General features: G+C 44.3%; 3 non-coding genes across 3 annotated transcripts; 1 reads left to right on the top strand and 2 right to left on the bottom strand.

The window, feature by feature from the left end:
* Nucleotides 1-6,956: 6,956 nt before the first annotated feature.
* On the bottom strand, nt 6,957-7,038 carry trnas-gcu (transfer RNA serine (anticodon GCU)). The gene has a single exon. It is a non-coding gene; the product is annotated as a tRNA-Ser (tRNA).
* A 6,989-nt stretch (nt 7,039-14,027) lies between these two features.
* Nucleotides 14,028-14,109, bottom strand: trnas-uga (transfer RNA serine (anticodon UGA)). The gene has a single exon. It is a non-coding gene; the product is annotated as a tRNA-Ser (tRNA).
* Nucleotides 14,110-14,807: 698 nt separating this feature from the next.
* On the top strand, nt 14,808-14,880 carry trnak-cuu (transfer RNA lysine (anticodon CUU)). The gene has a single exon. It is a non-coding gene; the product is annotated as a tRNA-Lys (tRNA).
* The last annotated feature ends 8,188 nt before the right edge of the window (nt 14,881-23,068 follow it).

Here is a 23,068-nt window from a genome sequence, read left to right as displayed (position 1 = left end):
TCCTTAACCCTATTTGCCAATGACTTTTCGTGACCCCTTCTAGCCCTCCTGACTCCTTGCTTAAGTTCCTTCCTACTTTCCTTATATTCCACGCAGGCTTTGTCTGTTCCCAGCCTTTTAGCCCTGACAAATGCCTCCTTTTTCTTTTGACGAGGCCTACAATATCTCTCGTTATCCAAGGTTCCAGAAAATTGCCGTATTTATCCTTCTGCCTCACAGGAACATGCCGGTCCTGAATTCCTTTCAACTGCCACTTGAAAGCCTCCCACATGTCAGATGTTTATTTGCCCTCAAACATCCGCCCCCAATTTATGTTCTTCAGTTCCCGCCTAATATTGTTATAATTAGCCTTCCCCCAATTTAGCGCATTCATCCTCGGACCATTCTTATCCTTGTCCACCAGTACTTTAAAACTTACTGAATTGTGGGCAGTGTTCCCGAAATGCTCCCCTACTGAAACATCTAGCACCTGGCCGGGCTCATTCCACAATACCAGGTCCAGTACCGCCCCTTCCCTAGTTGGACTGTCTACATATTGTTTTAAGAAGCCCTCCTGGATGTTCCTTACAAACTCCGCCCCGTCTAAGCCCCTGGCACTAAGTGAGTCCCAGTCAACATTGGGGAAGTTGAAGTCTCCCATCACCACACCCTGTTGTTTTTACTCTTTTCCAAAATCTGTCTACCTATCTGCTCCTCTATCTCCCGCTGGCTGTTTGGAGGCCTATACTAAACCCCCAACATTGTGACTGCACCCTTCTTATTCCTGATCTCTACCCATATAGCCTCACTGCCCTCTGAGGTGTCCTCCCGCAGTACAGCTGTGATATTCTCCCGAACCAGCAGCGCAACTCCGCCTCCCCTTTTACATCCCCCTCTATCCCGCCTGAAACATCTAAATCCTGGAACATTTAGCTGCCAATCCTGCCCTTCCCTCAACCAGGTCTCTGTAATGGCAACAGCATCATAGTTCCAAGTACTAATCCAAGCTCTAAGTTCATCTGCCTTACCCGTAATACTTCTTGCACTAAAACATATGCACTTCAGGCCACCAGACCCGCTGTGTTCAGCAAATTCTCCCTGTCTGCTCTGCCTCAGAGCCCCACTGTCCCTATTCCCTAGCTTTTCCTCAATGCTCTCAACATCTGACCTATTGCTCCCGTGCCCACCCCCCTGCCATACTAGTTTAAACCCTCCCGTGTGACACTAGCAAACCTCGCGGCCAGGATATTTATGCCTCTCCAGTTTAGATGTAACGCGTCCTTCTTATATAGGTCACACCTGCCCCGGAAGAGCTCCCAGTGGTCCAGATAACGGAAACCCTCCCTCCTACACCAGCTGTTTAGCCACGTGTTTAGCTGCTCTATCTTCCCATTTCTAGCCTCACTGGCACGAGGCACAGGGAGTAATCCCGAGATTACAACCCTAGAGGTCCTGTCTTTTAACTTTCTGCCTAGCTCCCTGAACTCCTGCTGCAGGACCTCATGCCCCTTCCTGCCTATGTCGTTAGTACCAATATGTACAACGACCTCTGCCTGTTTGCCCTCCCCCTTCAGGATGCCCTCTACCCTTTCGGAGACATCCTGGACCCTGGCACCAGGGAGGCAACATACCATCCTGGAGTCTCTTTCACGTCCACAGAAGCGCCTATCTGTGCCCCTGACTATAGAGTCCCCTATTACTATTACGCTTCTGCGCTTTGACCCTCCCTTCTGAACATCAGAGCCAGCCGTGGTGCCACTGCTCTGGCTGCTGCTGTTTTCCGCTGATAGGCTATCCCCCCGACAGTATCCAAAGGGGTACACCTGTTCGAGAGGGGGACAACCATAAGGGATTCCTGCACTGACTGCCTGCCCTTTCTGGTGGTCACCCATTTCTCTGCCTGCACCTTGGGTGTGACCACATTTACATAACTGCGATCTATGACGCCGAGCTGTTTATGTTTATGTGGAGCTAATGCTTCCTCTTTTGCGGCTTTCTAAAACGTGAGTTCTTAAGCTTAGAGTAAGCGATAGCAAATTTAAAAAACATTTGAGGAAAAACTACTTGTCGCATCGCAGTAATAGTTGTAACGGATGTGTTTGCGCGACATTGTGAGTTTCAAACTGAGGAAGACTGGCCAACAGTTTTTCATTCAGAATTTATGCGCAATTATGTAATTGAGGTGCATAAGATGTACACAGTACTCCAAATGTGGCCTTACCAAAGTTTTGTACAGCTGCATCATCACCTCACGGCTCTTAAATTCAATCCCTTTGCTAATGAACGCTAGCACACCATAGGCATTCTTCACACCTCTATCCACTTGAGTGGCAACTTTCAAAGATGTATGATCGTAGACCCCAAGATCTCTCTGCTCCTCCACATTGCCAAGAACTCTACCGTTAACCCTGTATTCCGCATTCATATTTGGCCTTCCAAAATGGACAACCTCACACTTTTCAGGGTTAAACTCCATCTGCCACTTCTCAGCCCAGCTCTGCATCCTATCTATGTCTCTTTGCAGCCGACAACAGCCCTCCTTACTATCCACAACTCCACCAATCTTCGTATCGACTGCAAATTTACTGACCCACCCTTCAACTCCCTCATCCAAGTCATTAATGAAAATCACAAACAGCAGAGGACCCAGAACTGATCCCTCCGGTACGCCACTGGTAACTCGGATCCAGGCTGATTATTTGCCATCCACCACCACTCTCCGACTTCTATCGGTTAGCCAGTACGTTATACAACTGGCCAAATTTCCCACTATCCCATGCCTCCTTACTTTCTACAGAAGCCTACCATGGGGAACCTTATCAATTCCTTACTAAAATCCATGTACACTACATACACTCTTTACCTTCATCCACATGCTTGGTCACCTCCTCAACGAATTCAATATGACTCGTAAGGCAAGACCTACCCCTCACAAATCCGTGCTGACTATCCGGAATCAAGAAGTGTCTTTCCAGATGCTCAGAAATCCTATCCTTCAGTACCCTTTCCATGACTTTGCCTACCACCGAAGTAAGACTAACTGGCCTGTAATTCCCAGGGTTATCCCTAGTCCCTTTTTTGAACAGGGCACGACATTCGCCACTCTCCAATCCCCTGGTACCACCCCTGTTGACAGTGAGGACGAAAAGATCATTGCCAACGGCTCTGCAATTTCATCTCTTGCTTCCCATAGAATCCTTGGATATATCCCGTCAGGCCCGGGGGACTTGTCTATCCTCAAGTTTTTCAAAATGCCCAACACATCTTCCTTCCTAACAAGTATTTCCTCGAGCTTACCAGTCTGTTTCACACTGTCCTTTCCAACAATATGGCCCCTCTCATTTGTAAATACAGAAGAAAAGTACTCGTTCAAGACCTCTCCTATCTCTTCAGATTCAATACACAATCTCCCGCTACTGTCCTTGATCGGACCTACCCTCGCTCTAGTCATTCTCATATTTCTCACATATGTACAAAAGGCCTTGGGGTTTTCCTTGATCCTACCCGCCAAAGATTGTTCATGCCCTCTCTTTGCTCTCCTAATCCCTTTCTTCAGTTCCCTCCTGGCTACCTTGTATCCCTCCAACGCCCTGTCTCAACCTTGTTTCCTCAGCCTTACATAAGTCTCCTTTTTCCTCTTAACAAGATATTCAACCTCTCTTGTCAACCAGGGTTCCCTCACTCGACCATCTCTTCCCTGCCTGACAGGGACATACATATCAAGGACACGTAGTACCTGTTCCTTGAACAAGTTCCACATTTCACTTGTGTCCTTCCCTGACAGCCTATGTTCCCAACTTATGCACTTGAATTCTTGTCTGACAACATCGTATTGACCCTTCCCCCAATTGTAAAACTTGCCCTGTTGCACGCACCTATCCCTCCCCATTACGAAAGTGAAAGTCACAGAATTGTGGTCACTATCTCCAAAATGCTCCCCCACTAACAAATCTATCACTTGCCCTGGTTCATTACCAAGTACTAAATCCAATATTGCCCCTCCTCTGGTCGGACAATCTACATATTGTGTTAGAAAAGCTTCCTGGACACACTGCACATACACCACCCCATTCAAACTATTTTGATCTAAAGAGTTTCCACATAATGTTTGGGAAGTTGAAGTCACCCATGACTACTACCCTGTGACTTCTGCACCTTTCCAAAATCTGTTTCCCAATCTGTTCCTCCACATCTCTGCTACTATTGGGGGGCCTATAGAAAACTCCTAACAAGGTGACTGCTCCTTTCCTATTTCTGAATTCAACCCATGCTACCTCAGTAGGCTGATACTCCTCGAACTGCCTTTCTGCAGCTGTTATACTATCTCTAATTAACAATGCCACCCCCAACACCACCTCTTTTACAACCCTCCCTAATCTTATTGAAACATCTATAACCAGGGACCTCCAACAACCATTTACGCCCCTCTTCTATCCAAGTTCCCGTTATGGCCACCACATCGTAGTCCCTAGTACCGATCCATGCCATAAGTTCACCCACCTTATTCCTGATGCTTCTTGCGTTGAAGTATACACACTTCAACCCATCTCCGTGCCTTCAAGTACTCTCCTTTGTCAGTGTTCCCTTCCCCACTGCCTCATTACACGCTTTGGCGTCCTGAATATCGGCTACCTTAGTTGCTGGACTACAAATCCGGTTGTCATTACCCTGCTAAATTAGTTTAAACCCTCCCGAAGAGTACTAGAAAATCTCCCTCCCAGGATATTAGTGCCCCTCTGGTTCAGATGCAACCCGTCCTGCTTGTACAGGTCCCACCTTCCCCAGAATGCGCTCCAATTATCCAAATACCTGAAGTCCTCCCTCCTACACCATTCCTGCAGCCACGTGTTCAGCTGCACCCTCTCCCTGTTCCTAGCCTCGCTATCACGTGGCACCGGCAACAAACCAGAGATGACAACTCTGTCTGTCCTGGCTTTTAACTTCCACCCTAACTCCCTAAACTCATTTATTGCCTCCACACCCCTTTTCCTACCGATGTCGTTGGTACCAATGTGCACCACGACTTCTGGCTGCTCCCCCTCCCCCTTAAGGATCCTGAAGACACGATCCGAGACATCCCTGGCCCTGGTACCCGGGAGGCAACATATCTTCTGCGAGTCTCGCTCGCGACCACAGAATCTCCTATCTATTCCCCTAACCATTGAATCTCCTACAACTATTGCTTTTCTATTCTTCCCCCTTCCCTTCTGAGCCCCAGAGCCAGACTCAGTGCCAGAGACCTGGCCGCTAGGGCCTTCCCCCGGTTGGTCATCCCCGCCAACAGCGTCCAAAACGGGATACTTGTTTTGAAGGGGAACGGCCACGAGGAATCCCTGCACTGTCTGCTTTTTTTTTCTTTCCCCTGACTCTAACCCAGCTATTCTTGTCCTGTACATTGGGTGTGGTTACCTCCATGTAACTCTTCTCTATCACCCCCTCTGCCTCTCGGATGATCCGAAGTTCATCCAGCTTCAGCTCCAGTTCCCTCACACGGTCTTTGAGGAGCTGGAGTTGGGTGCACTTCCCGCAGGTATAGTCAGCAGGGACACCGGTGGTATCGCTCACCACCCACATCCTACAGGAGGAGCATGCAACTGGCCTAGCCTCCATCCCCTCTTACCTTACAGAATATAGCTGCCCTGTGGACCAACTGGATCTCCGCCCTCCGACTCCCAGTCAGCTGCACTCTCTGTAAACTCCTGGCTCTCTTCCAACCCTTTGTGGAAATGTAGGAAAGAAAATGAAAGGAGCACCTTACTCCCTCCTCACCTAACTCCCTCAGTCACCAAACTCTCACTCTAGCACTCAAATGCACCAAATTCAGCACTCACTCAGTCACCAAACTCTCACTATAGCACTCAAATGCACCAAATTCAGCACTCAGTGCAAACAAAGTCTGCACTGTAGGGGATCACTTTTATACTGTGAATCTAGCCTCTAAAGGCTTGTGATTCTGTGGAATTCGCTACCCCAGAGTGCGGTGGATGCAGGTACAGTGAATAAATTTAAGGAGGAGGTCGAGAGATTTTTGTTGGTATTGAGTGGAAGTGTTATGGAGAACGGGTGGAGTTGCGGCCAGTATGGGATTAGCCAAGATCTCATGGAAGGTGTTAGGCTCAGGAGGCTAAATTGCCTTCTCCCGCTCCTAGGTGATGTGTTATAGTGAGGACGTATTCTAGTTGAGATCAATCGCCCTCTTCATCTGTAACATTGCAGGTAACAGATGAGGAACACATCATCCGTGATAGAATGGCGGGGCAGACTCGATGGGTCTAATGGCTTAATTCTGCTCCTATATTTTATGAACTTATATTTTGTGCGACTTCGTGAGTTTCAAATTGAGGGGAAGGAACATTTTCCAACTCAGAATCTATGCGCAATTCGGGCAGGGAGTGAAAAGTAACTTTCTCAGCTTTTTATTATTTGGTTTCACCATGGACAGTGTTCGACTGTTCACCGCCTACCAAGCCCTTAAACAAAAGCTAAAACTCACAGCCTTTTTTCTATATCCTCATGAAGTGGACGAAACAGAGATACAACAGACACGTTACAGACAAGAATGGGATTTGATTCCACGTGTGCAGAGTACAATGGATTATTGTGCATCACCTTAACCACGTGGTACAACCCCTTTACTTCATGTAACTTTAATATCTGATCTTGTCACAGACAAGTAGCCGAAGCACCCCACCAATGTACAATCAGGAGGACGTTCATCCACGAGAGGTGGCAGAAGGTAATAATGGGAGAAGTGAATACGGTAACCTCGACTGCACAGTGGGTAGCCGAAGAAGAATTGGTGGCAATGTGGGGTTAAGCCCCAAACACGTCTGCCTCCGTTCGTACCTCCGTTCGTCCCTCCTCTAACCCAACTCGATGCAAGTGGCCTGACAACTTGGAATAGTTTGTCACATCAGTGATTGCAGATCCATCGTGTAAAAATGAATCCCACTTCTGAGAAACAATGGGCGAAAAATCGACGAGGATGGGATTCGAACCGACGTGTGCAGAGCACAATGGATTAGCAGTCCATCGCCTTAACCACTCGGCCACCTCGTCGCACAAATTTTTGCGGCAATACGTCTTAATTCGTTTTGCACCCATGAACTGATGGAAATTATTTGCCTCTTTCTATTCAACCAGGTGTTCAACAGGGGGAATTGCAGTGGTGGTGGTATAGTGGTGAGCATCACTTATTTTGAAACCGTTGACTCCGTTTCGATTCCCGGCCATCGCAGTAGTAGTTGAATCGGATGTTTTTGCGCGACATCCTGAGTTTCAAACTGCGGAAGACTGGTCAACTGTTTCTCATTCAGAATTTATACGGATTATCTAAGTGAGGTGTTTAAGATGCGAAAAGGTGTAGATATTGTAGACGTGGAGTTGATGTTACCTGTTGTGGGTCAGTCTAAAACGAGAGGTCATCATCTTAGAATATGAGGCTGCAAATTTACAAAAGATTTAAAGAAAAACTACTTCTCCCAAAGGGTTTTAATTCTGTGGAATTCACTTCCTCAGAGTGTGGTGGATGCAGGGACAGTGAGAAAGTTAAGGAGGAGTTAGAGAGACTTTTATTGGTAATGAGTTGAAGGGTTCTGGAGAACGGGCAGGACGGTGGTTTTGAGGCCATTATGTTTGATCAGGCAAGATCACATGGAAGGTTTTACGCCCAAGAGGCTAAATTGCACATCCCAGCTCCAATGTTATGTGTTCTCGGGAGGAGGTGTTCTGGCTGATATCTCAATCGATCTCTTGTTCCGTAACATTTCAGGTAGCAGATGATGAACATTTCAGTCATGATCGAATGGCGGGCAGACTCGATGGGTCGAATGGCGTCATACTGCTCATCTATCTGATGAATCTATCGTTTGCGCGGCTTCATGGCTTTCAAACTGAGGGAAAGAAATAGTTTCCTACTCAGAATGTGTGCGCAATTATGGGGGGGGGGGGTGAATTAAGTAACTTTCTCGTCATTTTCTAAAGTGGTTTCAATATGGAAAGTGTTCGATTATTCACAACCCCAAGTCCCAAACACTAAAAATCACAGCATTTTTCCGTCACCCTCATGAAGTGGATCAAACAGAAACACAACAGATACGTTACAGACGAGGATTGGATTCGAACTCAAGTGCGCAGAGCACAAAGGTTTCTTGTGCATCCCCTTAACCACGTGGTACAACTCCTTACTTCATGGAACTTTAATGTCTGACCTTCTCACAGACAAGTGACCGAAGCAACCCTCCAGTGCACAAACAGGAGGATGTTCATCCAGGAGAGGTGGCAGAAGGTAATTATGGGAGAAGTCAACCCGGTATCCTCGACTGTACTGTGGATAGCCGAAGAAGAACTGGTGTCAAATAACGGTTAAGCCCCAAACCCGTCTGCCTTCGTTCCTCCGTCCTCTAACCCAACTCGCTGCAATCTGGCCTGACAACTTGGAATAGATTGTCACATCAGTGATTGCAGATCCATCTAGGAAAAATAAGGCCCACGTCCGAGAAAAGTGGATTTAAAATCAACGAGAATGGAATTCGAACACACGTATGTAGAGTACAATGGATTAGCAGCCCATCGCCTTAACCACTCGGCCACCTCGTCCCACAACTGCACATGTCAACAGGTTTTAATTCGTTTTGCATCCATGAACTGATGGAATGTATCTGCTTCCTTCTATTCACCTGGTGTTCAAAATTGGAAATGCAGCGATGGTGGGAGAGTGGTGAGCAAAGTTTTCTTCCAAGCAGTTGTCCCAGTTCGATTCCTGGTCATCGATCTAATAGTTGAATCGGATGTTATTGTGCGACATCGTGAGTTTTAAACTGAGGAAGACTGGTCCACAGTTTCTCACTCAGAATGTATGCGTAATTATCTAATTGAGATGTTCAAGGTACCAAAAGGTATGTAAAAAGTTGACGTGGGGCTGTTGCTTCCTCTTGTGGGGCATTCTAAAACGAGAGGTCATGCTCTTAGAATAACAGATTGCAATTTTAAAAAAGAATTGAGGAAAAACTACTTATCCCAAAGGGTTTATGATTCCGTGGAATTCGGTACCCCAGATTGCGTTGGATGGAGGGAGAGTGAGTAAGTTTAAGGAGGAGGTAGAGAGATTTTATTGGTAAGGAGTTCAAGGGATACGGAGAACGGGAAGACGGTGGAGTTGAGGCCAGGATGGGATCAGCCAACATCACATGGGAGGTGTTAGGCTCAGGAGGCTAAATTGCCTACTCCCGCTCCGAGGTCATGCGTTCTAGGGAGAAGGTGTTCCTGCTGATAACGCAATCGACCTCTTCATCTGTAACATTGTAGGTCGCAGATGGGGAATATATCAGCCACGATAGAATGGCTGGGCAGACTCGATGGGTCTAATGGCTGAAGTCTGCTTCTTTATTTTATGAACTTACTTTTTGCGCGACTTTGTGAGTTTCAAACTGAGAGGACGGAACTGTTTCTAACTCAGAATTTACACGCAATTAGGTCAGGGAGTGAAATAAGTAGCTTTCTAACCTTTTTATAATGTGGTTTCAACATGGACAGTGTTCGTCGAATTCACCACCCGCCAAGCCCGTGAACCAAAGCAAAAAATCACAGCATTTGTACTTCATGCTCATGAAGTGGACCAAACAGAGACACAACAGACACATTACAGACGAGGATGGGATTTGAATCCACGTGTGCAGAGTACAATGGATTATTGTGCGTCTCCTTAACCACATGATACAACTCATTTACTTCAATGGAATTTTAATATGCGATCTTATTACAGGCAAGTAGCCAAAGAACCCCTCCAGTCTACAAACAGGAGGAAGTTCATTCTGGAGAGGTGGGTGAGGAGAATTATGGGAGACGTCATCCCGGTAACCTCAACTGTACTGTGGGTAGCCGAAGAACTGGTGTCACGGTGCGGTTCCATTGACAACGTATCCAGAGGCACATATAGTGACGAAGACTGACAGGTTCAGAATGTCTCTTACACTCTCACACATTACCCGAGAGTGACAGGAATCCCCCATTTACAAACGGGACCAGAGAAGGGCAGAGAGAATGCACGTCACTCCCACATACAACATGTTGACGGATTCAACACAACCAAAATATAAGAAAAGATCATCACCACATATTATCTTCTTCGAAATCCCGCCGTCCCAACTTTAATATAATAAAAACAATTTTTATCAGTTGTGTCTCACTCTAATCTGTGAACTTCTCTCTACCACAGTGTGTTGACATCTACTGGCCACGACACAGAACCGCAACAGAGCGCGGGAGATTCACATGAACTGTCGGTGATAGAATGTGATCGGGTGGACGGAGAGGTGTTAGGAGTATGTAAAATTTAAACAATCTATATTCATGCATTTCCCAATGGAATTGGTGGAATTTGGAAGTGTTTATCTTGAGGATCAATTGAGCAGAGACTTTAAAGCATTTTATCTGTGGTTCCCTCTGTGTGAGCTATGCAACATTGTACTGTGTCATGCTGTCTCCTTCATTCCTGGGACGAGACTGCAAGAAGGATTCTGAAAGGTATTTGCTGCAAAGCAAACAGGAACGTGCGTGATGTTTACTTTTGCTGTGAGGTAGAATGTAAATAGCAGAGAATAGCCTCGATTCCTCGACCTCGGGCTAATGGCCCAGCACGCTTCCGCTGCGGCACTCTGCTCCTTAAACCAGGAGCTACAACAGTACTGCCTGGCTGTAGCCACACATCTATTCACTTCCACATTTGTTCTTTCAACAAGAACACACGTTTGAGCACACTGATTCTGGTCAGCATAGTTCAGATACTTTACTTTCGTGCTGAACGGTTGTTCTGTGAAGGGGATGTGATTTATTCTGTGACGTTGTTCTGATGAGAAACTGGGGAATGACTGGAATCATCTTCATAGAAGGAAGTTCGGGACGGCAGTTTCACCTCTCTGGGAACATTGATCACGCTCTTACTGATTTCTTCAAGCTTTGCTTCAAGTCCGACTCCAGAGAAGATCAACTACGAGCAAAGTGGCGCAGCGGACGTGTGCTGGACCCCTAACCCAGAGGTCTATGGATCTAAACCATCCTCTGCTATTTATATTCTCACTCACACGAAACGGAAACGAGTTGCTATTTGTCAGCAGCACATCTGCTTTTTTCTTTATTAGTATCAAAGTTTTGCTTTCAGTCTGATCCGCTCTTTGGCACCGGTTCTTCAGCTACCCACAGCACAGTCGAGGAGACTAAGTTGAGTTCTCCCAGAACATTCTTCTGGCTCCTCTAGTGGATGAACGTTCACCTGATTGGACACTGGAGGGGTTCTTCGGCTACTTGTCCGTGAAAGCAGTACCGGAAGCAGCTGTGGAGAGAGATTGCAGTCGCCAGAATGCAACTCTCCATTTGTACACTTCACGTCGCTCAGATCTTAGACTCTCAATAGCTTCGTGTGAGGAAGAGGTAGAGCGGGAATTCGGTTCTTGTTGATTGGAGCAAACTGTTCAATGCAGCAATGAGAAGCTCCTTCACCCCCAGCGGGTTGGATAAGGATGGCACTCAGATAAGGGCTCTGGCTAGGGATTAAAAGTAGGGAAAGCATCTATTGTTTGAAATGAAATGACGATGAAGATAGAATTTATGTCGATTTGCGAGTGGATCTTAGTTTGGACGACAGCCGAGTGGTCTAAGTTGCTGCGTTTAGATCGAAGTCTCTACTTGAGGCGTGGGTTTGACTCCCACAACTGATATTGCCTTTTTTCTCCATGAGGTTAAATTTCTCCAGCAAGATTTTCAACATCAGGAAGATCCAATACCTCCCTTTCAGTGGAAAAGCGTTGGTCTCAGGACATGAGATTCTTGTTTAAATACACACAGCAAGACCACACAGGCAAAAGCGCAGTTAATGCCTCGATAATCTGCTTCAGTGACTCTGGTTGAGGAATTAATATTGAGCACAGGACTCCGGGTAAAATTCGTCTTATCTTCTTGTAAATAGTCTGGCTGGTTGGAGTGATTACATCCGTCTGAGAGGGGAAGTTGGAAACTCGGGTTCTATTGTGATTTACTGCTGGATAAAACTTTATTTCCTTATTGGCCCCCTGTGAGGTATTACTGGATATCGTTATTTCTCTATATTGCCCCTCTGTTGGGTACTATTGGATAACGTTTCCAGTCCAGCTTTGACAAATGGTCACCTGGACTCGAAACGTTTGCTCTTTCCTCTCCCTACAGATGCTGTCAGATCTGCTGAGACTTTAAGGCATTTTCTCTGTGGTTCCCTATGTGTGAGCTTTACAATGTTGTACTGCGTCATGCTGTCTCCTTCATTCTTGGGACTAATGTCGGGATGAGACTGCAAGAATGTTTCTGATAGGTATTTGCTGCAAAGCAAACAGGAACGTGTGTTATGTTTTCTTTTTGTGTCAGGGAGAATGTAAATAGCAGAGAACTACCTCGATTCCTCGACCTCGGGCGCATGGCCCAGCACGCTTCCGCTGCGGCACTCTGCTCCTTAAACCAGGAGCTACGATTTTACTGCCCTGCGGTAGCCACACAGCTATTCACTTCCTCATTTTTTCTTTCAACAAGAACACACGTTTGAGCACACTGATTCTGGTCAGCATAGTTCAGATAATTTACTTTCGTGCTGAATGGTTATTCTGTGAAGGGGATGTGATTTCTTCTGTGACGTTGTTCTGATGGGAAAGTGGGGAGTGACTGGAATCACCTTCATAAAATGAAGTTCGGGGCGGCAGTTTCATCTCTCCGGGAACATTGATTACTCTGTTACTGATTTCTTCAAGCTTTACCTGTATTTATAGAACGAATACACAAACAATGAAGCGGGAGAATGTATTAAATCAGAGATTGGATATTCTTGTAACCAATACGGCTGTAATGGGAATCGTTCATTTTCCGATAAATCGGGATGAACAGATCGCTCAGTCAGAAATCAGATATCTGGGGATTTAAATGTGATTACTACAGTGATAATATTAACAGTGTTAATGTTATTTTGCTCCAATTGAAACGTATCACGAATACCTCGTTAACTTGTTGCACAACTTGCTTTCAGCCAGGAGATGGCAGCAGTGCGCAATAGTTTGGGTCTCCTGATTGTGTCCACAGATCTCGATAGGAATGGAGCTGCTGCTTCCCGGGGAGCTGCCAAGCAAGAGGCACAGATACTGACCAACTGCACCCGCTCCAAATAGATTCCCCAAATTACTGAACAAAACAAAAACAAGCACAAATCATATTTTAAGAAACTATGACAGTGACTCTGAAAACAATACACCATGACCTCTGAAAGAATCGATTTGCTGTAACTAATTAAAGATGAACCGTTTCAATATCAGCCGTAATTCCTTACCAGTTCTCAGACAGGCACCGACTAGTTAGAAGTTTGCTTCACTTTTCAAGGTCTGGCTCAATAAAATCAATCACAGGCCCATGATCTGCTTTCCTCCTGTTCTCAGACACATCCACTTTGTACAAGGGCGCACTAACTGGTTTTCAGAGTAAGAGTCAGACTGCAGTCACTTCGTTCTCTCTCGATCCCTTTATCCCAGAACCACCTCACAACCAGGAATGGAACTTCTCACAGAGCCAAGAATGGAATAGTTTGTCGATTCTTCCACTGATTCAGGACCGCCCATCGCCAGGATGTATTCGTCCAAAAGAGTTGGGATGAAATAGGGCTGAGTTTCACTGTATCCAATCAGTCCCCGGAGAAGCACAAAAACAGTGAGTGAGGGAGAGAGAAAGAAACAAAGAAACAGATAGAGAGATAAAATACGTTCCATTTCTAACACGATCTTTTTACCCAAAAAAACATTCAGCTGAATGAAACCGAACCACGTTTCCATTCGCTGCCGTTGCTGCTTCTCCTTCCAAACGTTGCAGGAAACGTTATTATTTATTGATTGTTGTTTTGAGTGCGAGCTTCTTTATATTTCGTTCAGTTTCCAAAACAAATGCTGAACATCTGACTGACTCAAACCGTTCATTTACAAACATTCCAATTCATTCTCGAGTCAGTGGCTTGCGCGGGGAGTTTAGCAAACACTTCGAAACACAGTCGCTGCGAGCAGAGTTCGAACCAGCGTGGGGCAGCCCCACGGGATTTCAAGTCTAACGCCTTAACCACTCGGCCATCGCAGCTATGTCTAGTGTGCCATTCATTAGTAATTTGGTCGATAGAATACATTCTAAAACCAGCCTGGAATCACTCCAGGAAGTTATTGCATTCAAACGATCAACGGGGCCCCGGTGTTTATGTGAGGAGAGGTTGAATCTTCGTGGAAAATGACCATTGGATTTGGAGAGAGGCCTTGAGAGACTCGAAAACCTCAGCTCCCTAAACGCACAATTCCACCGATTAAATAGATTGTGGAACAACATCAGTTACATTGGGAATATATTAGAAATTCAAATGGAACAGGACCACACTTTACAGTCTGGAAGAAAATTTAAATGATGAAATCTAGAAATTACAGCACAGAAGGAGACCTGTGCAGGCCGAACGGTCACCTGATGACGCAACTAAAATGGTCACGTGTCGGGATTTCGGCAGTTCCCCGGATCGCGGTCAGAGCACAAGCCAGGAGGTGCTGCTCAATTATTAAGTCAGTTATTTTTTATTACATGTCATTGGTCGTCAGTCATTGAGAGACCAGCATTCCTACATGGTATCAGGAGTGGGCAGAACGTCTTCACCGCATCAACATGCTTGTATCACAGAATCGTAGAATATCCAGCTCAGAAGTAGGCCATTCGGCCCAACAAGTCAGCACTGACCTTCCGAATGAGCACCGCAGCAACTCTCTTCAAGAAGAGGTTTAATAGACAGTGCACCAGCAGCCCGGCTAGCTCAGTCGGTAGAGCATGGGACTCTTAATCCCAGGGTCGTGGGTTCGAGCCCCACGTTGGGCGCTTTCTTGTTATTATCTGAAAATATTGATGCTGAATGAACTGTCTTCATAACAGGAACGCAAGGTTATGTCCCTTGACTGGGAATCCAGAGGTCGAAACGAACCTCGTGACAAAATTTAATAAATATGTAATTAAAATTGCTTCTCAGTAACGGCGCAGAAAGGTTCTGCTTCCGACGGATCTTACTTCCACAACTGGGAACACATTACACAACAGATAATGATTTGACACAACTACAGTGAAGATCTGTCACCGGCAGTGTCACGGTTCCATGGCAGAGAGCACGGCTACACAGCAGAGAGCTCAGTTACACAGCAAGATATAATTTTACAAACAGGGTCTCTCTGTGTGCAGCAGAAAACACATTTTCCTAAAAAAACAGTTTCTCCATCTTGGCACCTTTTCTGTGTGTCATTGTATGTGTGTCCTGATAGTCTCTTCGTGGTTTTTTGTGTATCTTTCTCTGTCTGTTACAGCAGTGCTGCTGTTATGTATTAATCTCACTTTTCCCAAACAGTAATTGTGATTGATAGATACAGAAACATTTCCAAACTGACATTCAGTACCAATGTCTGATAGAGACTGAAACCCACCCTCACATACAGTCCCAGATATTGACTCATAATGAAGGAATCCTGCTCTCACAAACTATTGAGACTGAGGTGCAGAGTGTTCCCTCCACTCGCGAATACTACCTGTGATTTACAGAGACAGAACACATCTCAGTCAGGTGAGTAGCAGAGTTTGATGGGTACAATATGTATTCCACAATCACCTTCTCTGCGCCAGATAATCAGATGCAGACGACATGCGGCGTCTGTGTTGGTTTAACAAGGGTTTTACCCAAGAACAGGAACAGATTTACACAATATCAGGGTATAAGACGTAGGAGCAGAAGTAGGCCATTCAGCCCATCGAATATGCTCCGCATTTCAATGAGATCATGCTTGATCTGATATATGACGTGTTATGGCCTTATACGGTGGCATATTATCACAGTGGTTACCTCACAGAGCCAGCGATCCGGGTTAAATTCCAGCTTTTGGTCACTGACTGTGTGGAGTTTGCACTTTCTCTCCGTGTCTGTGTGGGTTCCCTCCGGGTGCTGCGATTTCCTCGCACAGTCCAAATGTGTGCGCGTTAGGTGGACTGTCCATGCTAAATTGCCCCTTAGTGTTCAGAAAGTTGGGTGGTGTTACAGGGATGTGATGGGGACACAGAGGCTCTTTCAGAATATCGTTGCCGAGTCCATTGGAAGAATGGCCTCCTTTTACATTTTAATGATCTCATGATAATACTCATGTCCACTTTCCCGGCATTTTATCTCTAGATTTCACGATGAACCTTTAAAACCAGCAATCCCACCAAGCCTCAGGTAGCGGTAACTCCTCAATGGTCGTTAATTTCCCGGCTGTCAGTCATTTGGCCAGTCTTGAGTGAAGTCACATCCTGGAAATGACATACATTGATCCAGTTCTAAAATAAATTAAGTCGCTCGAGTCCCTGATGACCATAGGCCCTTTGAGTCTAAGATCTGACTGGTGGTGATTTAACCTGAGGATCACCATACTTCAGGCGAGGATCAATAATAATAATACTAATAATCTCTTATTGTCACAAGTAGGCTTCAATCAAGTTACTGTGAAAAGCCCGGAGTCGCCACATTCCGGCGCCGGTTCGGGGAGGCTGGAACGGGAATTGTGAGATGGCGGGGTTTTCATGTTTCAAGTCGAGTATAACCGTGTGATCTCTATCTAATTAATTTGGTTTTGCTTCTGCTAATCTTGTCTCACAGTGAGGCAAACCTCACTGATTTGATAGACGAGTGATCGTTCTTCAGTCTTGTCATTGTCGGACCCACTGAATATGGAGGCATATCCTGTGTGGCAGGATTTAGCTCCAACTCAAGCTATAAGTTTGTGGATGATACCACTGCGGTAGGTCGTATCGCAAACAATGACGAATCAGATGCAGGAGGTAGATAAATCACATGGTTCCATAGTGCACTGTCATGTGAGTGTACATTTAAGACATGTAAGTTTAAGCAATGCACATTTAAGAAAACAGTGATGTCAGAGAGTGGGTGGAGCTGGGCTTTAGGTCAGCCATTTTGCAGATTTTTACTTTCAGTTTAAAAAGCAGTTTGTGTGTGTCTGTGTGTTTCCAGAGAGCTGCAAGTTTGAAAAGAGATTGGGAGTGTCTTCGTTTGCAGGGTGCTGGATCTCTGACATAAAAGACCATCTCTGGATCATTTGGGTGATTTAAACTGATAATTGTAAAGCCTTCAACCTGATGTGATTCTGTTTAAAGGTGTTAAGTCTCTTGGAAGTTTGAAGGAACATTTTAAGGAATTGTTTCTGTTGCGATATTTTCTGAGTTATCTTTGAAGAAAGGGGCGTTAAGAGATCCAATGTTTATTTAAGATGTTAAGTTGAGTTCATGGAATAAACAGTGCTTTGTGTTTAAAAGCCCACGAGTCCATAATTGTATAATAATAATACACCAAGGGAAAAAGCCGTGTGCCAGGAAAAGCAACAAATCCATTAAAGGGAGAGGTTGGTTGAACTCCATGATACATTTTGGGGTTCTGAAAACGCCTCACCCATAGAAATTGGGGGCTCGTCCGGGATAAAAGTCTATCTATTGGATTGGCTTTTGTGAACTTAAAGACAGTGAAGGATTGTTCCTTTTCCGGTGTGGTATTTTAGTTTACGTGGGGAGAGTGTTGTGAACAATGGTTCTTTCAGAGGCTCAGAAGTTTTTGTGGGTGCAGAATGTCACACGAAGTACTTTACGGGCAGAAACGAACAGCAGACTGTTAGATTTGGCAAGAACATTGCAGTTAACCTTACCTGACAAAATGCGAAAAGATGAAGTAATTATGGCAGTGGTAAAGCATTTAAATTTGCATGCGATAGAGTTTGACTCATTGGAAATGGCAAAAATTCAGTTGCAAATTAAACAAATGGAACATGAGAAAGAATGAAAGCGGCTTGAATATGAGAGGGAGAGAGAGGAAAAAGAAAGAGAAAGAGAGAGAGAGAGGAAAAAGAAAAGGAGAGAGCAGAAAGGCGAAAAGAAAGAATAGTCCTAGCAGAACAAAAAGTAAAAGAAATGGAAATACAGAGGAGGGAAAAAGATAAAGAGAGCGAGTTTGAACTTCAGAAAATGGCCATGAAACATGACAATCAGTTAACATTGGCAGACGTAAAGGGAAGCGTACAGCTGGATGATAGTGATGAGGATAGTGTGAAAGCGCGTCACAGTCGAAGGCTTGGTGGGAAACTATTTAAATATGTCCAAGCACTGCCACGGTTTGACGAAAAGGAAGTGGAAGCCTTTTTCATTTCATTTCAGAAGGTAGCTAAACAAATGAAATGGCCACAGGACATGTGGGCGTTACTGATTCAAACAAAGCTGGTAGGTAGAGCTAGTGAAGTGTTTGCATCACGACCGGAGGTGGAATCTGGAACGTATGAGCAGGTGAAGAAACCCATCTTAAGTGCATCTGAGCGAGTGCCTGAAGCTTACAGACTAAGGTTTAGAAATTTAAGGAAAGAATTTGGTCAAACATACATGGAGTTTGAAAGGCTGAAACAGAGTAATTTTGATAGGTGGATAAGGGCTTTGAAAATAGACCAAATGCATTAAGTTCTCAGAAAATTATACTTTTGGAGGAGTTTAAAAATTCAATTCCTGATGCAGTGAGAACTCATGTGGAAGAACAGAAGGTTAGAGCTGCGAAATTAGTATCGGAAATGGCAGATGATTATGAATACGTTCATAAATCAAAGATTGTTTTCCGACATCAGTTTCAGCCGATGAGGGATAGAAACTGGGGACATGAGAAATACTCAAGTGGTAAAGGTAAAGGTGATATGATGGGAGACAATAAAGGGAGTGTACGTCTGATTAAAAAAGAAATCCAGGAGGGTGGAAAAGAAATGAAAAGTTTCAAATGTTTTCACTGTAATAAACTAGGCCATTAAAGTCACAGTGTTGGTGGTTGAAGACAAGCACTGAGAAGGGTGATGTGGTAAAACAGGTTAAGACGGTGGGGTTTGTAAGAGTGGTAAAGGAAATCCCAAGTGACGCGAAGGAGGTGCAAACAATTGTACAGCCTGTTCAAGAAGTAATTGTTAAGAAGGTGCCAGATGTATTTCAAGAATTTACTTGTGTGGGTAGAATTTACTTATGTGTATCAAGAGGAGCAGGTGAAGAAGTCACAATGTTTTGAGATACAGTGGCTAGTCAATCTTTAATGGTAAAAATGAGGAATTATGTAGTTTGGGAAGAATGTTGCCAGAAAAGGTGGTGATATGTGGAATTCAGGGTGAGAGGAGTCGCGTTCCATTGTATAAGGTGAGGTTGGAAAGTCCAGTGAAGAATGGTGAAGAGGTAGTAGGAGTAATAGATAAACTATCTTGTCCAGGAATACAGTTTATCTTGGGTAATGATATACCTGCATCGCAGGTGGGAGTGATGCCTACTGTGGTTGATAAGCCAGTGGAAAATCAGTCAACTGAAGTGTTGAAGGACGAATATCCTGGGATTTTTCCGGTTTGTGTAGGAACAAGGTCGCAAAGTTACAGGTTAAGACAAGAGGAGAAATCAAATAGTAAAGGTGAAGTTGAAGTGCAATTATCAGCAACAATTTTTGATCAGATGGTTGAAAAAGAACAAGTGGAGGATGAGGCGGATATTTTTAGTTCAGGAATATTTGCGGAGTTATAACAGAAAGATGTGGAAATAAAACGGATATATCAGAAAGCATATACGGAAGAGGAATCTGAGAGTATACCAGTGTGTTATTACCGTAAACATGATGGCCTGATGAGAAAATGGAGACCTGTACATATGCAGGCGGATGAAAAGTGGGCAGAAGATCATCAAGTAGAATTGCCGGTAGGGTATAGAAAGGAGGTGTTGCGAGTTGCACATGAGGTACCAGTGGGAGGTCATTTGGGAATAAGGAAAACACAAGCTAAAATCCAGAATTGTTTTACTCGCCTGGACTACATAAAGATGTAGTTAAATTTTATAAATCATGTCGCACATGTCAAGTGATAGGGAAACCTCAAGCAATGATAAAACCAGCGCTGTTAATACCCATTCCAGCATTTAAGGAACCTTTTACAAGGGTCCTAATCGATTGTTTAGGACCGCTTTCTAAAACAAAAAGTGGGAATCAATATCTTTTGACTGTAATGGATGTGTCTACTAGGTTTCCAGAGGCCATTCCAGTACGTAATATTACAGCTAAAAGGATTGTGGAGGAGTTACTTCATTTCTTTACTAGATATGGACGACCACCAGAAATTCAATCCGATCAAGGAACTAATTTTACTTCAAAGTTATTCAAAGAAGTTATGGATAGCTTAGGAATAAAACAATTTAAATCAACTGCGTCCCATCCAGAATCGCAGGGAGCGTCAGAAAGTTTGCATCAGACATTAAAGCCAATGTTGAGGCCGTATTGTCAAGATTAACCAGAGGATTGGGATAAATAAATCCCATTCGTATTGTTTCCAATTAGGGATGCAGCTAATGAGTCTATCAAATTTAGTCCTTTAGTCCGCCTAAATTGATTAAGGAAAAATTGGTAGGTGCGAAATCGGAAATTACACTATTGGATTTCATGCCAAATTTTAGGAAACGATTAAATAGAGCAGGTGAATTGCCTAGACAACATTTGAAAGTTGTACAAAATGGAATGAAATGCGCAGCAGACAAGAAATCCAAAGTTCGTAGTTTTGCCAGTGGGGATAAACTTGTTACCAGTGGCAGGGGAGCCTTTAAAACCTAGGTTTTGTGGACAGTATCAGATTGAAAGGAAATTAAATGAGGTGAATTAAGTGGTAAAAACACCAGATAGAAGGAAGACTCACCGAGTGTGTCATGTGAATATGCTTAAAAGGTACTTTGAAAGGGAAGGAGAGAAAAAGGAGGTTTTAATGATTCTAATTCAAAGTGACGAACCAAATCCAGATGACTGTGAATTTGACATCCTCAAATTAAATTGGATAATGAGGATGTTCTTAAAATTTGGTATGAATTGTTAAGTTACCTTCCAGAGGAAAAACGAACTGACCAGAAAGAGTTATTGAAATCACATGGGCAAGTTTGTAGTGATAAATTGGGTAGTATTAAAATGGCTATACATGATGTAGCTGTAGGAAATGCTGTTCCTATCAAACAACATTCATATAGACTTAATCCTTTAAAATTGGCACAGGTTAACAAAGAGATTGAGAGTATGCTTAAAATGGCATAAATGAAGTGGGTAGCAGCCAATGGAGCTCACCCATAGTGATGGTACCTAAACCAGACGGTACCCAACGGTTGTATGTGGACTATAGAAAGGTGAATGCAGTTACAAGAACTGACTCTTACCCTATCCCACGTTTGAATGATTGCATTGAGAAAGTAGGACAATCTGCTTTTATTTCCAATTTCCAGGTATGGAAAGAACATTTAAAGCATCGTATGGAGTTCTTCGATCGACTTCAGGTGGCGGGGTTGGTAATGAAACGAGCCGAAAGTGAATTTGCAGGAGCCCGAATCACTTTCCTTGAGGAGTTTCTGATACCCTCAAGAGGAAGGGAAATAATGCGATTTCTTCGAATGAGTGGATTTAATCGAACTTTAGTGCAAACGTTTTGTGGCGTGATTACTCCACTGATGGAATTGCTGAAGAAACGTAAAAATATTCAATGGACAGCGTACTTTCAACAGGCATTTGGCTGCCTGAAAGCTGTGATCACCAATGTTCCTGTATTGGAGAATTGCAAGGGACTATGTGGTCAGATTGAACTAAAGTATCTGATTCTAAAGAGAAATGCAGAGTAGTCGAGGAATTGATGGATCATTATCATAGAATTTACAGAGCAGAAGGAGGCCATTCAGCCCATCGAGTCTGCACCGGGGCTTGGAAAGAGCATCCTACCCAAGGTCAACACCGCCACCCTATCCCCATAACCCAGTAACCCCACGGGCAATTTTGGACACTAAGGGCAATTTATCATGGCCAATCCCCCGAACCCGCACATCTTTGGACTTGGGAGGAAACCGGAGCACCCGGAGGAAACCCACGCACACACTGGGAGGATGTGCAGACTCCGCACAGACAGTGACTCAAGCCAGAATCCAACCTGGGACCCTGGAGCTGTGAAGCAATTGTGCTATCCACAAGGCTACCGTGCTGCCCCCGTGCAGAGATCTCGTCCAGAGATTTTGTTCAAAGAGACTGTCAATCGAGAAGGATTTCGGTTGAAGGAAGAAGAACAAAGAAAAAATGGACTATATTATTATACCTGTTTGCATGTGTTGTTTTTTTTTAAGCGAAAGTGTATATTTACTGTGTATATTTCTTAGTGAATGGTGCAAAAGTGAAAAATGAAACCATCTTGAAATTGAAGTTTTTTTTTCTTGGGTGGAGGTGTCATGTAAGAGTACCTTTAAGACATGGATGTTTGAGCAATGTACCTTTAAGAAAACAGTGATGCCAGAGAGTGGGTGGAGCTGGGCTTTAGGTCAGCCATTTTTCAGGTTTTTACTTTAGTAAAAAGCTTCAGTTTAAAAAGCAGCTTGCGTTTGTCTGTGTGTTTCCAGGGAGCTGCAAGTTTGAAAAGAGCTTGGGAGTGTCTGTGTTAGCAGGGAGCTGGATCTCTGACATAAAAGACCATCTTTGGATCATTTGGGTGATTTAAACTGTTGATTGTAAAGCCTTTAACCTGATGTGATTCTGTTTCAAGGTGTTAAGTCTCTTGGAAGTTTGAAGGAACAGTTTAAGGAATTATTTACTGTTGCAATATTTTCTGAGTTATCTTTGAAGTAAGCTGTGGTAAGAGATCCAATGTTTATTTAAGATGTTCAGTTGAGTTCATGGAATAAACAATGTTTTGTGTTTAAAAACCCACGTGTCCATAATTGTAATCCCACACCTAGGGAAAAAGCCGTGTGCTAGGAAAAGCAACAAATCCATTAAAGGGAGAGATCGGTAGAACTCTCTGATACATTTTGGGGTTCGGAAAACGCCTCGCCCATAACAGTACCTAAAACAGCCTGTCTCTAAATATCGGAAAGACCAAGGAACTGATCATCGACGCCATGAAGCGTTGCACAACACACACACCCGTCTGCATCAATGGGTGCGAAGTGGAGATGGTCGATAGCTTTACAACTCTGG

The sequence above is a fragment of the Scyliorhinus torazame genome, chromosome 24 (genome assembly GCF_047496885.1).
Source record: "Scyliorhinus torazame isolate Kashiwa2021f chromosome 24, sScyTor2.1, whole genome shotgun sequence".
NCBI lineage: Eukaryota > Metazoa > Chordata > Chondrichthyes > Carcharhiniformes > Scyliorhinidae > Scyliorhinus > Scyliorhinus torazame.
Note: the sequence above shows the minus strand (reverse complement) of the source record. Positions and strands in the feature narration are given on the sequence as shown.